The sequence below is a fragment of the Stomoxys calcitrans genome, chromosome 2 (genome assembly GCF_963082655.1).
Source record: "Stomoxys calcitrans chromosome 2, idStoCalc2.1, whole genome shotgun sequence".
Taxonomy (NCBI): domain Eukaryota; kingdom Metazoa; phylum Arthropoda; class Insecta; order Diptera; family Muscidae; genus Stomoxys; species Stomoxys calcitrans.
Genome location: NC_081553.1, coordinates 125,632,834 through 125,650,818, shown reverse-complemented (window position 1 = coordinate 125,650,818; position 17,985 = coordinate 125,632,834).

Here is a 17,985-nt window from a genome sequence, read left to right as displayed (position 1 = left end):
TTGGACTTATCCAAGACATTTATATACAGTAAAATGTCATGGGAAAATTGTGAATGGTAAACCCATAAAAAAATTATTCGCTACTTATGCTAGAGCTCATACAACAATAATCCCATTTGAATGTATCGTGCATAACGGGTGAAAAAAGAATTGAAAAAAGTCTAAAAAAACCTTACGTCCCAAGCAAAAATGAAATTTCATGGCTTTTTGAATTTTTCTTCACGATAATTACGAGTTATTTGCTTATGCTTGTTTGTGCCCACATCCACACTAACACACAATGTATTATTAACTGGCATTCTTAATGCGTTCCTTCTTTTATCTCGTCCCGTCCATTTCAATTGAAATTTCACTTTTGTGTCAATCCTTCTTAATTTGAAATCTTGGTCTGTCAAACACGTACATCAGTGTTTAATGTCCTTTGGTGGGAATGTACTCGAACGTATAGTACGATGGTTAGCGCACACAATTCGGTCATTCGGAATTGAACGCAATTTCATTTGTTTTTCTTCTTTCCATTTCCTTTCCATTATAAACTTTTGGTTTTCGCATTCGTTTTCCTCATATATAGAGGGAATGGGTGTGTATGTATATGTGTTTATTTTTCATAGCGTATAGCGTCCATTTATATGTTTCTCACAGAATCCCTTGCATTCTAAGGACCCATGGAAGCCGCTTATGTGTATGTATGGATCGTAAGTGAACTCTTGCAAAGCAAAACACTTTGCATAAATAAGGCCAAGACAATATCCTTAAAACGCCGTTCCGTACCATAGCAATACACACACAAACACACTAGCCTTCCACCACACACACACACACAGCCAGATACGTATGTATGTTTATATAAAGAAAATGCGAATATTAAAACAGCGTGAAACGAAACCCTGAGAAAAAGTGCAATTTCCACAGACCACAAAACAACTAAAAAGACAACAAAGCAACATCGCAGCGCGACATTTATAATGATGATGACTATGGCAGCATTGAAGAAGGAGACGGGCCGAAAGACCGACCAAGCAACCAACCAACTCATAACTTTAACCACAAACATCGGCGCTTTCAAAAGTGTTGGTAAGTGGAAAAAATTACAATGCTAAGGACGAACACAGACACAAAGCCCCACACACACAAACACTCAGCGAGATGCCCAAAGTGACACGCATTAATGATGGGAACCCTTTGGGGTTTTTCATAACCACTAATAGTTTGCATATAAACAGGGTGACGCAATATTGCCCGTCATAAATATCATGGAAGGCCATTAGGAGTTGTTCACATGATGGCTGCGGCTAATAAGAAAATGGTATTATTTGAAAGGGCGATAATAGAGAAAGCTAACAAACGGTGATTAACAAATACAAACTGAGCTATGTTTGTCACAAACATACATAAAACTTCTATGTTCTTTAACAATGACACCACTAAATGCTACAGAAATAACAAACAGTAAAACAGCATAAAGTTTCAGCATATATATACCCTCTGCCATTCACCCTATGCTACCTTTATGTAAGTTGATTCGGAACTCTGGGATTGCTTGGCAATTGTGATATAAAGAATGTTGAATACTAAGCAACGTTTATAAAATGCCAACCAAATAGGCTAAAAATCCGGCCTACTAGGGCCTGAAGAAGTCATATCCGAAGATCGATTTATATGGTAGCAAAAGGCCCGATATAACAAGCCCAAACAATAAGCATTTGTGTAAAACATCGAGTGTGTGGACTTAGATTGAGTTCAATCGAAGGCCAGTATTGGTCAAATGTGATAGCCCAGCGGGAAAGAAGGTAAGGTAACAAAAAAAAGGTAAAAAGAGTAAAGAAAAGGTTAAGAAAATCTATGAATCCCTAGATCAGACCTGCAGATGTGTAAGGGAGATAAAGAGATCTGAGAAGAAAATAATAAATTTGCTCCTATCCGACACCCCCGCAGATATGTGCATGCCTAGGGGAGTAACATGCAGCAACAGTATTTGCAGACCAGTGGCCCTGAGCATCCTCTGTCCTCATGTCTACGTATTTGAGGAGATTTCTTAAAGTTCACTTAGGTGAGAGAAATCCCTTCTTTACATGATGGCGCAAGTGCTTGATCACCGTTTCCTCCTCACTCCGACTTCTGCAACAATCATTATGCGGGATCTTGTGAGCCGCCATATGGACCATCGCACATTGCCCGTTTATAACTCCTGTAATAGTGGTCTTATCAAAAGCCAGCAGCTCCTTCTGCCTATGTTCGGCCACCTAGCCACCGACTCTGCACTGGCCAACACCTTAACTATGTTCAGTTGTTTGGCAACTGACCCATATGGAAGACGGTGACAGGCTTGCTAGCTGTGTGGACTAGCCCTTCCTGGCATGTTTGCCCGTCTTCTTTTTATCATGGAATACCACCGTGTCCGGTAGCCCAAGTCAGCACTCATTCAGAAATCTCAAACATACCCTCATGCCCCTCGACTTCACTGTCCTTGACACAAAGTTCTTAAACAGTCCACATAAATCCTAAACTTTAAAGGCGGTAAACCCCTTCCACGTATTTCTTTTGCGGTTAATAATACCGTAGACTCGACTGGTACAGTCTTACTAAGCATCCCTCTCCCAATCTTCTCTTCCGGAAAAGAGAATTCTGATGATCCTTTCCTGCATCGGCCTCGTTGCCAGGTCTCTGACTCCATCTTGAAATATAAGATGTCTCATATCTCCCAATCCTCTGTTACGCCCTAAAAGTGGTCTCATCCTCCATCTCCCAATCCTCTTTTACGGGAAAGCGAATTCTGAAGATTTTATCCTAAACCAGTCGCAATGCCAAGTAGTCGGATAACTTCCTCAGTTTACGCTTCGGATCGGAAATACCCAGACTGGAACTTTGGCGGTACCAATGATTGGCGGCACAGTTCCAAATATAGACTTCAATAGATTGCATAACCTACCCAAACTAAATCATCCGCTGTAAAGGAAAAGTCGATTGTTTTGTTTTCAAACTTTCAAGCCCTGATGAAGATCGCCGGTGGTGGTCGAAATTTTGGTAAAAATTACAAATAAAACAATTAAGTACATAATTAAAAATAAGTGATCTTGGATAGGAAACTTAATTGGAAGTGTCACATTCAGGAGCATACTGAGAAGGCTTACAGATGTTGGGCAATATATAGATGGGCCCTAGACTCGAAATGGGGCCTGAGGATAGTCCACTGGCTCTACAGAAGAGTTATTAGACCAATACTTACTTACGCCTCAGTAGTTTGGTAGACTGATATGGAGAAAAAGTGCAACATAAGAACCATACAACAGGTACTTGACATAGGCGGAGCGATGAGGACCACGTTCACTAGGGCACTGAAGCATATTCTAGATATCCGACCCATTGGCATACAGATTAAGTGTTAGGCAGCCACTGCAACTACGAGACTTAAGGCGATGGAAGAATGGATTGAGGATGGCAGCAGCTCATACCATCGCGGTATAATCGAGGCGACGATAGGAAACCTGGAAGGAAGGGAAGAGGTTTCCGATTGGATACCTGTGACGACACTTGAGGTCGAATGCGAGGCACTGTTGCCAGCGGCACAGTCTTGGACTGACGGAACCCTAGTATTGCCATCTGGAAGATCATGTTACACGGATGTAACAAAACTGGAGGACAGGGCGGACCTGGGGGTCTACATTGAGAACCCAAGGACTGAGATCTGTATTAGACTGCCTTACCGGGCGATCACGGAATGCGTGAGGTGGTGTGGTACTAACTCGAGGACTTCGAGTGTGAACATCTTTACGGACAGTAAAATGACTATAAGGGCAAAAACAACCAGGAGGATAAGGTCACAAAAAGTCTTGCATTGTAAGAAGAAGATTAACGCCTTCTCTGAGGTAGGCACAATCCGCATCGTTTGGGTGCTAGGTCATAACGGAGTTAGGGGGAATGAAAAGGCAGACGATTTGGCAGAGAATTCCAGAGAACTGCTGACCATAAACTAGGTTAACCCGAAGCCTTTTGGATCGACGCAATCCGATTTAAGGGCTTGGGCGAGAAACGCGCAACAGTAGGTGGGACAGCAAAAATCCTATGGGGTGATCCGGATCGTGAGAGGACGAGACTATTATTGAAAGGAAGTAAGAAGGAGGTCAGTATAGCTTTTGGTGTCATAACGGGACACAAAGGACTACGAGCTCACTTACATAAAATCGGTGCGGCAAGTGATGGCATGTGTAGGGCATGTGTAGGGCATGTGTAGGGCATGTGGGGGTGATGATGAGACGTTGGAGCATTTCCTACATCATTGCCCAGCTTCTGCTGCTAACACACACTGGTTCCTAGGTGGGGACACGATACCAGACATAAACCAACTTAGGGGAGTGGTATAGAAAACAATTAAGGGTTTTGTAAGTAGCACGGAATTCCTAAATTAAAGTTTTCTTCTTCGAGGTTAGTTTTTTAGTTTTTAGCACGCACAACAAGCCAATTACTTGTTTAGGTGTATGTTCTAGTGGCATTGGGCGGAATACCATCTGCATCCTCTTTCATCCTTCGATATCCTTTTTCAATTTGGCTCAGATCGGTTCAGATTTGGATATAGCTGCCATATAGACCGATCCTCCGATTTAGGGCCGTAGGCCCATAAAAGCCACATTTATTATCCGATTTTGCTGAAATTTGGGACAGTGAGTTGTGTTAGGCTTTTGGACATCCTTCCTCAATTTGGCCCAGATCGGTTCAGATTTGGATATAGCTGCCATATAGACCGATCCTCCGATTTAGGGCCTTAGGCCCATAAAAGCCACATTTTTTATCCGATTTTGCAGAAATTTAGGACAGTGAGTTGTGTTAGACTACTCGACATCCCTCTTCAATTTGGCTCAGATCGGTCCAGATTTGGATACAGCTGCCATTTAGACCGATCTCTCAATTTAAGGTCTTCTTTAATTTGGCCCAGATCAGTCTAAATTTGGATATAGCAGCCATATAGACCGATCTCTCGATTTAAGGTCTTCCGCCCATAATAGGCGCATTTATTGTCCGATGTCGCCGAAATTTGGGACAGTGAGTTATGTTGGGCCCCTCGACATACTTCTACAATATGGAACAGATCGGTCGAGATTTGTATATAGCTGCCATATAGACCGATCTCTCGATTTAAGGTTTTCGGGCCACAAAAGGTGCATTTATTGTCCGATTTCGCCGAAATTTAGGACAGTGAGTTGTGTTAGGCTCTTCGAAATTTTTCTGCAACTTGACCCAAAACGGTCCAGTTTTCGATATAGCTACCTTATAGACCGATATCTCGATTTAAAATCTTAGCCACATAAAAGGTGCATTTATAATCCGATTTCGCTGAAATTTGACACAGTGACTTATGTTAGGCTTTTCCACATCCGTGTCGTATATGGTTCAGATCAGTTTATTTTTAGATATAGCAACTAAAAAGATCAATATTTTGTTATACACAATTGAACAATGACTTGTACTTAATAGTATTTGGTCCAAATCGAAACATATTTCGAAATAGCTGCTAAGGGGCATAAGGTTTGCATTTTTCACCGGATTTTGACGAAATGTGATTTACATATATACCCGAGGTGGTGGGTATCCAAAGTTCAGCCGGGCCTTTTTACTTGTTTGTGTAAAAGCGATGATAGATTAATACGCCTATAAACCGCCTTTGTCGTGTTGTAGTTTATTTTTCTCGCCTTGGCATGTAGGTCCTGAAACCCCGACTTTACCATTACCATTTCCTCTAGTAGCGCTGGGATTTTTCCATGTGGCCCGACCAATTTAAACGGCTAGAAAGTGCAAATCGCCCACACGATCTTCTACACGTCGTCAAAGTAACCAATGGTGTCTTCCGTAGTGGTAGCTCCTGCTACTGTTGCAATATCTTAATTTCCGATCTGAAAAAAGCGTCTCCATTAGTTGTTCCACAGTCCCCTAGTTTCCTTCGGTGTATGTCCAGTCCTCAGGGATCTTGGATCTCTATATGGCCCACTAGTGCCATCCAACTCCTCAAAGAATTTCGGCGAAGAATTCCACTTAGCTCTCTGTCTCTTTGCATGCCCAGAACTTCGTGATACTCTCTTTCTTCGCCTTGTTTAAAAACCTCCTGCTTTCCATCATGAGTAACTTCAGTTTCGGTGACCAACAAGACTAGTTGGCAGAAATACTCGTTCTAAACATACCTTCAGAAAGGCTTCGTTTAGGCAATCCGTAATATAATCCACTGCAGATTCCAGTTTCCTTGCGTCTGATAGGCATCATCTGGAGTTGACCTCTTCATTCGTTAGATACATAAAGGCCAGAACCAAGAATGGCTTGTTAAATCCCAGCTAAAAATTTGGTTAAGATCCCTATATACATTTTTTTATTACTGTTTGTAGCTTAAATATAAATTCAGGTTTGCTTATAGTTATCATTTCCATCAACGACAGAATGCACTGAGACACATTAAAAGTTTTTAACACGTTCTACTCGTCTAGCTTTTACTCAACTATTCTAGTGCGAAGACATTATGGAAAATATGAAGACATCTAGGATTTACTCACCCTTCATGTTTTTACTTCACTTTAGCCGAAGATGACATATTTTATGAAATGAAAGAAGTTGAAAACGAAATATTTATGCATCCAAATGCACTCAGGCAAGTGTAGGAAGTTTCCTCCTAACATAACCAGAAGCATTTAATATTATGAAAATGATATGACATATTACATTTTATGTCCTCATTTCCAGAGATGATGAAAATTGCTATATACGAATATCGTAAAGACTTGGAATGTTTGCTTTTATGCTGAAGTTATTCCTCTGTATATGTTGGTCATGTAAATATGAAAAAAATAATGCCACAATGGGAAACTGGACAAACTCCAAGTATTTACAAGTACAACAGACTATTTGAAATTTAATTTCAAAATGTATTGCTTTGATTATGGTTCAATGTTGTTTTTTTTAGTAAACTTATAGCATGAATATTTAAGTGAATTGGAAAAAATATTTTTATTTTTCCATCCATCATGGGAGGGGGCAAACAAATTTCGTCATTCCATTTGTAACTCATCGAAACATAATACCCAACAAGGTATATATATTCTTAATATCTGTCTGCTAGGTGCTCTGTAAAGCTAGGTCCTTGAAATATTACACAAGTACTTCTTTATAGTGTAGGTCGTTTGGGATATTGAATGAGCCAAACAGGTCTATGTTTTGATATAAAAACCAATCTCCCTATTTGACTTTTTGAGCCATGAGGGCCCAAATCTTAAACGATTTGGCTGAAATTTTGGACGTGGCGACTTACAATTACTTTCAACAACCATGTCAAGTGTAGTCTAAATCAGTCCATAACCTGATATAGCTCTCTTATAAACCGATCTCCCGACATGAGCCTTCTTGAGACTCTAGTAAGCTCAGTTATTATACGATTTTGCTGAAATTTTGCAGTATAGTGTTGTTTCGACTTCCAAAATGCTAAATCGGTTTATGACATAAATCGGTTCATAACGTAACTTCTTGAGCTTCTAGAGGGCACAATTACCATTCGATTTGGTTTAAATTTTGAGCGTGATATATTTCATGACTTCTAATAATCATAACAGGTTCGGTTCATATTGACCCATAACTTGATACAGTTCTGGTATAATTGAAAAAAAAAAAGAACTTCTCACATTCCAACCATGGTGGAGGATATATAAGATTTAGGCTGGCCGAACTTAACGCGCTTTTTTCAAGTTCAAATAGTAAAATCCGGAGATCGGTTTATATGGGCGATATCTTATATATAACAAATTATAAGGCGTTAAGTTCGCCCGGGCCGAACTTTGGATACCCACCACCTCGGGTATATAGGTATACCACCTTTCATCAAAATCCGGTGAAAATTGCGTACCTTATGTCCCATATCAGTTATATCGAAATATTTTCTGATTTGGACCACCATATTTCGATGTGTTGCAAACGGACTGACAAAAAGAATATACCCCCATTCCTCGGTGGTGGGTATAAAATTCAATTTGTGTTTGTTATACCCACCACCGAAGGATGGGGGTATATTCATTTTGTCATTCCGTTTGCAACACATCGAAATATCCATTTCCGACCCTATAAAGTATATATATTCTTGATCAGCGTAAAAATCTAAGACGATCTAGACATGTCCGTCCGCCTGTATGTTGAAATCACGCTACAGTCTTCAAAAATAAAGATATTGAGCTGAAACTTTGTACAGATTCTTTTTTTGTCCATAAGCAGGTTAAGTTCGAAGATGGGCTATATCGGTATATATCTTCATATAGCCCCCATATAGACCGATACGCCGATTTAGGGTCTTAGGCGAATAAAAGCCACATTTATTATCCGATTTTGATGAAATTCGGGGCAGTGAATTGTATAAGGCCCATCGACATCCTCAGCCAATATGGCTCAGATCGGTGCAGATTTGGATATAGCTGCCATATAAACCGATCCTCCGATTAGGGGTCTAAGGCCCATAGAAGCCACATTTCTTATCCGATTTTGCTGAAATTCGGGACTGTAAGTTGTGTTAGACCCTCAGACATCCTTCGTCAATTTGGCCCTGATCGGTCCAGATTTGGATATAGCTGCCATATAGACCGATCCTCCGATTTAGGGTCTTAGGCCCATTAAAGCAACATTTATTATCCGACTTTGCTGAAATTCGGGACTATAAGTTGTGTTAGACCCTCCGACATCCTTCGTCAATTTGGCCCTGATCGGTCCAGATTTGGATATAGCTGCCATATAGACCGATCCTCCGATTGAAGGTCTTAAGCCCATAAAAACCACATTTATTATCCGATTTTGCTGAAATTTGGGACAGTGAGTTGTGTTAAGTCCCTCGACATCCATCGTCAATTTGGATCAAATCGGTCCAGATTTGGATATAGCTGCCATATAGACCGATCCTCCGATTTAGGGTCTTAGGCCCATTAAAGCAACATTTATTATCCGACTTTGCTGAAATTTGGGACGTGGAGTTGTGTTAGGCCCTTCGATATTATTCGTCAATTTGGCTCAGATCGGTCTAGATTTGGATATAGCTGCCATATAGACCGATCTCTCGGTTATGGGTTTTGGGGCCATAAAAAGCGCATTTATTGTCCGATGTCGCCGCAATTTGGGACAGTGAGTTCTGTTAGTCGACATCCTTCTTCAATTTCACTCAAATTGGTCCAGATTTGGATATAGCTGCCATATTGGCCGATCTCTCGATTTAATGTTTTGGGCCCATAAAAGGAGCATTATTGTCCGATGTTGCCGAAATTTGGGACAGAGACTTAAGTTAAGCCCCTCCACATATTTCTGCAATTTGGTCTAGATCGATCAAGATTTGCATATAGCTGCCTTATAGACCGATATCTCGATTTAAAGTCTTGGCCCCAAAAAAGGCGCATTTATAATCCGATTTAACTGAAATTTGACACATTGACTTACGTTTTCGACATCCGTATTGTATATGAGTCAGATCGGTTTACTTTTAGATATAGCTACTAAAAAGACCAATATTTTGTTATACATGATTAAACAATAACTTGTACTTATTAGTATTTGGTCCAAATCGGATCATATTTCTAAATAGCTGCTATGGGTTATAAGGTATGCAATTTTAACCGGATTTTGATGAAGGGTGGTTTAAATATATACCCGAAGTGGTGGGTATCCAAAGTTCGGCCCGGCCGAACTTAACGCCTTTTTACTTGTTTGTAGGTTTGTTTGTTTGTGTGTTGTGTTGAAATTTTCACAGGTGGTGCATAATGATCCCGTAGTGAAAATAGTGAACCTTCCCCCTACCCTAATTTTCAAAAACGCCAGATCTCGGAGATGGGTGGTGCGGTTTAAACGAAATTTTGTGTGCTCTCATATAGTACCCTAAAAATAAAAATTTGGTCTCCAAATTTCGGATAGGGTACCTAGGGGGCCGCCCCACCCTAAAACCTACCAAACATATATTTAGACCAATCACGACAATATAGGACTCAAAGGAAAGGTATTTAGAATAAGAAAACGTATCTGATAACCAATTGTCGGACCAAGTGCTAGGGGGACCACCCCAAGCCCCAAAATACCCCTAAATCGGACATATTTGCCGACCATGGCAATATGGGGCTCCAATGAAAGGTATTTGCGAGTACAGTACGAATCTGATATCTAAATGTGGGACCACGTTTGACTTTTTTACTGACCATGGAAATATGGGGCTTAAACAAAAGGTATTTGAATATAGAATACGAGTCTGATATCCAAATATGGGACCAAGTAATTACAGGGCCGCCTCTCACCAAAAACATCCCCCAAAGGGGACAAATTTACGACCATAGCAATATGGGGCTCAAATGAAAGATCTTTGGGAGTAAAGCACGAATTTGATATCAATATTCGGGAAAAGTGTCTACGGGGCCACGCCACCCCCACAACACCAACCAAATAGTATGTATTTTCTAACTATTGCAATATGAGGCTCAAATAAGAGAGTTTTCAAAGTGCAACACGTATCCGATATATATTTTCAAGGCCAACTCACTGAGTGGCCGCCCATCCCCCAAAACACCCTCCAAGCCGATCATGTGGAAATATGGGCCTCAAATTAAATGTATGTGGGAGTAGACCACGTATCTGATATCAAAATTTGGGGCCAACTGTCTAGCGGACGTCCCACCACCATAACAACCCCCAAATAGGACGTATTTGCTCACCAAGACAATTTGAGTCTTAAAGAGAGTGGAACTAAATATTCCTAGTTGTTAGGGCCCATACTCCAAACCGGACATATTTTCTGGCTTTTGCAATAACGGATTTAAATGAATGGTATTCCATATTAGAACACAAAAGTGATTTCCAATTTTGAGACCAATGGCAATATGGGGTTCAAATAAATGATGTATAGATATATGAAAATAGAGCACGTTGCTGATATATTTCCAGGGCTTAGTGTTTGGGGTACCAACCCACTACGCAAAACACCCCTATATCGGGCATATTTACTGACCATGGCAATGTGGGGCTTAAATGAAAGGTATTGGGGGGCAGAGCAATAATTGATACCCATTTTCGGGACCAATTTACTAGGGGTGTACCCCTTTCCCAAAATACCCCACAAACAGCAATTTTTTACTGACCATCGCAATATGGAGCTCAAATAAAGGTATTTATGAGTAAAATACGAATTTGATATCCAAATGTAGGACCATGTATTTAGGGCATTACCCCTTCCCCAAAACACCCCCCAAAGGGTAAAAATTTTTCGACCATGCCAATATGTGGCTCAAATAAAAAGTATTTGAGATTAGAAAACGAATTTGATAACCAATTTTGGGGCCGTGTGTTCGGGGGACACCTCATCCTGTAAACTCCCCTTAAACCAATGGCAATATGGGATTTACATAAATGGTATTTGAGAGAAGAGCACGATGCTGTCTGGGGGACCACCTCACCCCCAAGTGTCTGGGGAACCACCTCACTCCAAAGTGTCTGGGGGAAGACATCCTTAAATCAGACATCATGAGAATATCGGGCTGAAATAAAGTATTTTAAGAATGAAGTTCACCTTGCACCCAAACTTAAATTCGTAGAGCAATAAAGTTCATATGGGATTCAGATAAAGGCACATATATTGTTAAACTGTTAGTCAAGCGATATACTATTTTCATAGCATGGTATTTCACTAAAAGCTCTTTAATTGCCGAAAATAAATACCCAAAGAAAAATTTTGGTCCATATAAAGTAAAAGAAGGCGCAGCGGAGCGGGCCCGGTTCAGCTAGTATCAGTATATAGACCCATATGGATCATACTTAGATGGATGTTGGTCATAGCAGAAATCTTTGTGTCAAATTTCAACCAAATTAGATAAAAGTTGAAGCTTCTAGGGGCTCAAGAAGTCAAATCCGGTTTATAGGGGGGCTATATAAGTATATAGGCCGATTCGGATGTTGGAAGTCTGAATCGGATGAAAATTGAGACCTCTAGGGCCTCAAGAGTCAAAACTGGGAATCGGTTTATATCCAAATCTGAACCGATATAGCCTATTTGAAGTTTATCAACTCAAGATACGATGAAAAATTTTAAGAAGGAAAAAAAATTGTCGTGGACAAGGGACAAATTGGCAAACGTTTCTCATAAAATTTTTCAGAAAGGATTCTTTTAAAACTCATGGTATTTTGACAAAATTTCCGATTTCGATAAAGCTGCCTAATAAATGTTTCTCCTGATTTGCACCTCTTAGTCGTAGAGTGATTAAAAGATGTCATACAAAAATGTATGAAGTCATTGAATATCAGCACCCACATACCAAATAAGTGAAAAGATCTCCCTTTAGATGTTCAAAAGGATTGGATTAAAATTGCAACCTTCAGGTGATTAAGTACACATCACAATACCTTGAGCTATACCAAGATATGGGTCTATTCCGTTATTATTTTGTAGAGATGATGAAAGCCATAATGAAATACCACATGTACAATTTTAGGCTAATGGTGTTTGATACTTGTTCGGAAGTTAGCACATTTTCGACAGGAGGAAGGGCATGGGTAAATGGACCAGCGTTCCGAAGCGGTTTGTTTTCTTGATCGTCATGACATTTTAAGTCGATCTAGCCATATCTGTCTATCCGTACGTCTTTCTGTCGGTCAGTCTGTAGAAATCACGATAGCATCTAAACTATTGTAATAAAGCAATTCACTTGAAATTTTGTTATAATACTCTTTATCGATGTTGGCTGTTGCTTTTACTGTAGTAGTGTGTTGTATACTGAGGCGGTAGCCCTTGATTTAAAATCGGGTCAATCCGGTACGTAAAACTGGCTGGGATTGTAAATGTGCTATATCGGTCCATATTTAAATATAGCGCCCTTATAAACCGATATGTATTGTATTATTAAGCCCCTAGAGGGCATAATTCTTATCTGGTTAGGCTGAAATTTTTAAAAAATTGTGCTGTTATAATCTTCAACGATCTTGTCAAGTCTTTTCTGAATCGGTTTATAATAGCTCCCGTATAAACCGATCTCTAGATTGTACTTCATGGACCACCAGGGGTCGCAAATATAATCCGATTTGAGCTTGAAATGTTACAAAATGAGTTCTCCTATGTCATCCAACATTCTTGCCAAGTATGATCTGAATCGGTCTATAACCTTATATAGCTCCCATATAAACAGATCATCCGCTTATACTTTTTGAGCCAGCATTGGGATGGCATAAGCACAGCAGAAAATATTTTTTTTTACGGTATCGCCAAGATTCGAACGCAGGTGTTCAGCAAAATGATGTTGGCCTTCAATATTCATGCCAAATATGGTATAAGAAATGGTAGAAATCGGCTCTTGATCTAGTATGTTTTCAATAACGATTTAACTAAAGCTTACTTTACAGTTATCTCGTATGAACTTAATAATCACAAATTTTTGTTTCAATTAACTTAAATAAGAAGATCGGAGACCAAAACAAGTAAAAACGTGTTGGATATTCACCACCATGGATATATTAACCATTCTATTCTGTTATAACTGCACTACCATATCCATAGTTATATCTAAATAGGGACTGGTCTGGGTCATACTTTATTTTGGCCCCGAAAATTCATACACACGAAACAGTTTCAGCGAAATTAGGCTTATTACCTTTTATGGGATTAAGACCCTAAAAAGAAAGATCGGTCTATATGACAGCTATATCTTTAAAGTCTGGATCAGATTTCGGGAGACTTAAAACAACTAACTGTTTCAAATTCCAACGAAATCGGATAATATATAAAACTTTCAAACCCTTTATCGTCAGATCGGTCTATATGGCAACTATATCTAAATATCGTCCGATCTGAACCACATTTGGGTCGGATGTCGGAAGGCTTAAACTACACACTGTTTTAAATTTCAGCGAAATCGGGTAATATATGCAGTTTTTATGTGTTTCAGACCCTTAATTAGCAAATTGGTCTATATGGCAGCTATATGGAGACTTCAAACAACTAACTTTTTCAAATTTCAGCGAAATCGGGTAATAAATGCAACTTTTATGGGTTTTAGACCCTTAATCGGCAGATCGGTCTATATGGCAGCTATATCTAAATATAGTCCGATCTGAACCATGTTTGGGTTGGATATCGGGAGGATTAAAATATTACAAATGCAAATTTTGCCCATGAACATTCCACTAAGGATCAGGGGCAAACTTCTCACATATCAATGAGTGCAGTCCGATTCAAGTTTTGAGCTCAATGATAAGGGACCTCCTTTTTATAGCTGAGTCCGAACGGCGTGCCGCAGTGCGACACCTATTTGGAGAGAAGTTTTACATGGCATAGTAACTCACAAATGTTGCCAGCATTAGGAGGGGAAAACCACCGCTGAACATTTTTTTTAAGGTCTCGCCAGGATTCGAACCCAGGCGTTCAGCGTCATAGGCGGACATGCTAACCGGTACGGTGGCCTCCGAGATTGGGAACCGGTAAAAATAGGTCTGCCAAGAATATATCGAAAGATTATACTTCGGAAAATGGAGACACCCCTGCGTATGATCTACATATATAAGATATAGTATTCATCATACGCAACATGGTTTTAATATTATGTCGATTGTTTTAACACAGTTTTTATTTGAATACCAACCACCATAGGACGAGGTGAATACTAATCATGTCATTTCGTTTGAAACACCTCGAATATTGGCCTAAGACCCTATAAAGTTTATATATTTTTGGTCGTCTTGACATACTGAGTCGATCTAGCTATGTCCGTCCGTCTGTCGAAATCACGATACCGCTCGAACGAATGGCGGTTTACAAATGATACCAATCGGCCTATATACTGATATAGGCCACTAATATACCGTTCCCCGATATGTCTACTTGAGACCAAAGCATCCGCACCCCATTTCCGATTTCATTGTTGTAAAATAATTCAAGTACGAACTGAGTTAATAAAGGCAAATTTTTAGTGGAATCCAAGATTCGGTCTGGACGAATTTAGCACGTTTTTACTTCTTATATCCCATTCCGCTACTAGGGCACACGCTATTATAAGATGTGCTTTATTTGCGAAGCTAAGACGAACAAGTAGAAATTTTTCTTGGAAACGCACCACCATGGATTGTGCAAATAATTATAAAGGGTGATTTTTTAGCTATTATCTTTTTGCCAACACTGGTTTAAACAGCTCTCGAAAGTTTCGAGTTTTCTTTCACTTTGGTTTATAATTTAATATTGAATTTTATTATCAAAATGCGTGCTCTGTTAAGAAAGCTCATCGCACGCTACTTTCATTTTACGACGAAGCTCATTTTTGACCCAATGGGTACGAAAAAAAGCAGAATTGTCGATTTTGGAGTGAAGATCAGCCACAAGCATTGCAAGAGCTACCAATGCATCCAGAATAAGTCACAGTTTGGTGCGGTTTATGGGCTGCACGAGTAACAATCGACTTATTGAGACCGGGTTTTGGTGACCGTTCGGGACCGGTCGATTGCCCGCCTAGATCGTGCGATATAACGCCTATAGACTATTTTTTGTGGGGCTATGATCAAGCGGGCTTGCCTGTATAGACATGGGCTTGTCTGCGCAGCCATGCCCGCTAAAATTGACGCATCGGAAGATCGGTTTATACGGTATGTGGCGCAGTGTGAATATCTGATCCAGTGTGGATTAACCAGGTCTAAAGCCGCATTAATAGGGCCCAATTATCTCATTGACGTTAGGTTTAAATCTTTCACACAGTACGCTCTTGTATGCTAACGGGAGGAGATTTATTCCTCTGATTTGGCACATTCCGTCTTGTCTCCTTTCCAATCATCAGGTATGGGTTCTTTTAGCCAAATTCCGCAGATAAGCTGATGCAAACGCCTTATCAGCGTCGGGTCACTGCTACCTGGACCTCATTCTGACTTGGAGGTTAACATTCTATACCATCATCATTGATTGGTTCTGCGGTATCCTCTTCGACGCCAACGTCGGACACTATCAGTTGGGTAAAATGTTCTTTCCATATCCTCAGCATGTCATCTGTGTCAGTTACCAGATTTCCTTCTTTGTCTCTGCAGGAGGATGTGCCCGCACCAAAGCCATTGGTTTGATGTTTAGCGTCGTTGTTGGAAGTCAAAATAGACACTGTGTGCAAAATTTCAGTCAAATCGGATAAAAATTGTGGCTTCCATGGGCTCAAGAAATCAAATCGGGAGATCGGTTTATACGGGAACAAATGCATTTACTTTCTTTTAAAAAATCCGCAATTACTTTTTGGGCAACCCAATATATCAGGTTCTTGACCGATTAGAACCATACTTACCACAGATGTTGAAAGTCATAACAGAATACTATGTGCAAAATTTCAGTCAAATCGGTCAAAAATTGTGGTTTCCACGGGCTCAAGAAATCAAATCGGGAGTTTTATTTGTATGGGAGCTATATCCAAATCTGAAGCGATATGATCCATTGGCAATCCCCAACGACCTATGTTAATATAAAGTATTTGTGCAAAATTTCAATCAGCTAGCTTTATGCATTCGACCGCTATCATGATTTCGACAGACAGGCGGAGGGACGGACATTGCTAGTTCGAATAAAAAAAAATCACAAAATCAGTCAATCAATAATATATATACTTTATGGGGTCCTAGATCAATACTTCGAGGTGTTACAAACGGTATAACTAGATTAGTATACCCCCATCCTTTGGTGGTGCGTATAAAAAAAGCTACTCCCATTGCTAAGTATACCGCTTAGAATCACTTCCTGACTCGAATTAGTTATGTCCGTTTGTCCGACTGTCTGTTTGTCCCCATGTTCTTGTTATCGATTTTTTTGGCCCAAGATCGAACCTTATTTAATTTTAAAAAAAAAATTGATCCAGATTTAGATATAGTTCCTATATAAACATCTTATCTGATAAGCCTTTTCATGGCTATTGAAGAAACAATTTTGGTTCGATCTTTCAGGTTTTGATATATCTCACATATAGATAACTTTTATCCAATATGAGTGTGATAGCTGTTGTCATCATCAAAATATGTTGAGATTTTGGTATAGCTCACATATATATCTTACATCCGATGTGCGTTCTTTGGGAGCAATAGCCTCAAATTCATCCCAATTCTATCAATATTTTTGCAATCACCCGAAACCACCCTTGAACCGCGACACAAAATTTAAGGCCAAAAACAATAAGACTGGATAGGTGTCTCAATCACAAAATAATATTAAACGAAACAAAATCTTTCAAATTAACATGATTTCTAGTATCACTGAACACCTTGGCTGTTAAAATTTAATGGTTTCTATTGGTCCAGTAATTTTAATATCCATGTCCTCTACGAGAAACAAATTTAACTAAGCCAATCTATACCTCAACAGGGCATATTTCACTTACGACACTTGTTTGTGTTATTTTCCACACTCGACACCAGCACTCATGTGTCAATGTGTGTCAGTCCAAATTTCCTGTCTCACATACTTACATCCATATACTATCGAACTTCCGGAGGGAACCACAGAATAACTTAAGCAAATACTTGTCACGGAAAACCTGCTGGTCATTGAAAACGAATAGGAAGCAATATAATTATGTCGAACAAAAGCCAAAATAGACCCTCGAATGAGCAATTGCGTCCTCATTAGTGGCATTGTATGTATTATGCAGATGCTGTTAGTTTTTGTGTTTATAATTGATGGCTTAACTCAAGATTCAACTTAAGTTTAATGCATTCAATGAAATTATACGAAAGGAAAAGATTACACACAAAAGGATAAAAAAACGAATCGATTTCTAAACTTTGCCAAAATAAATTAAAAAATTGTAGTAGTGAACTTGCAATTATAAAGTTTCATTTAAAAGTGCATACAGTTCGAATTATATCAGAAACTAATAAAGACAACAAATTGCACTCTCGGCCAACAATAAACTATTATTGTATGCGTTTATATTCAGATGGACATACTGACAGGCACTAATTTTCCCCCAAAATCAATATACAAAAGTTTTTAATAATATTTGAAGC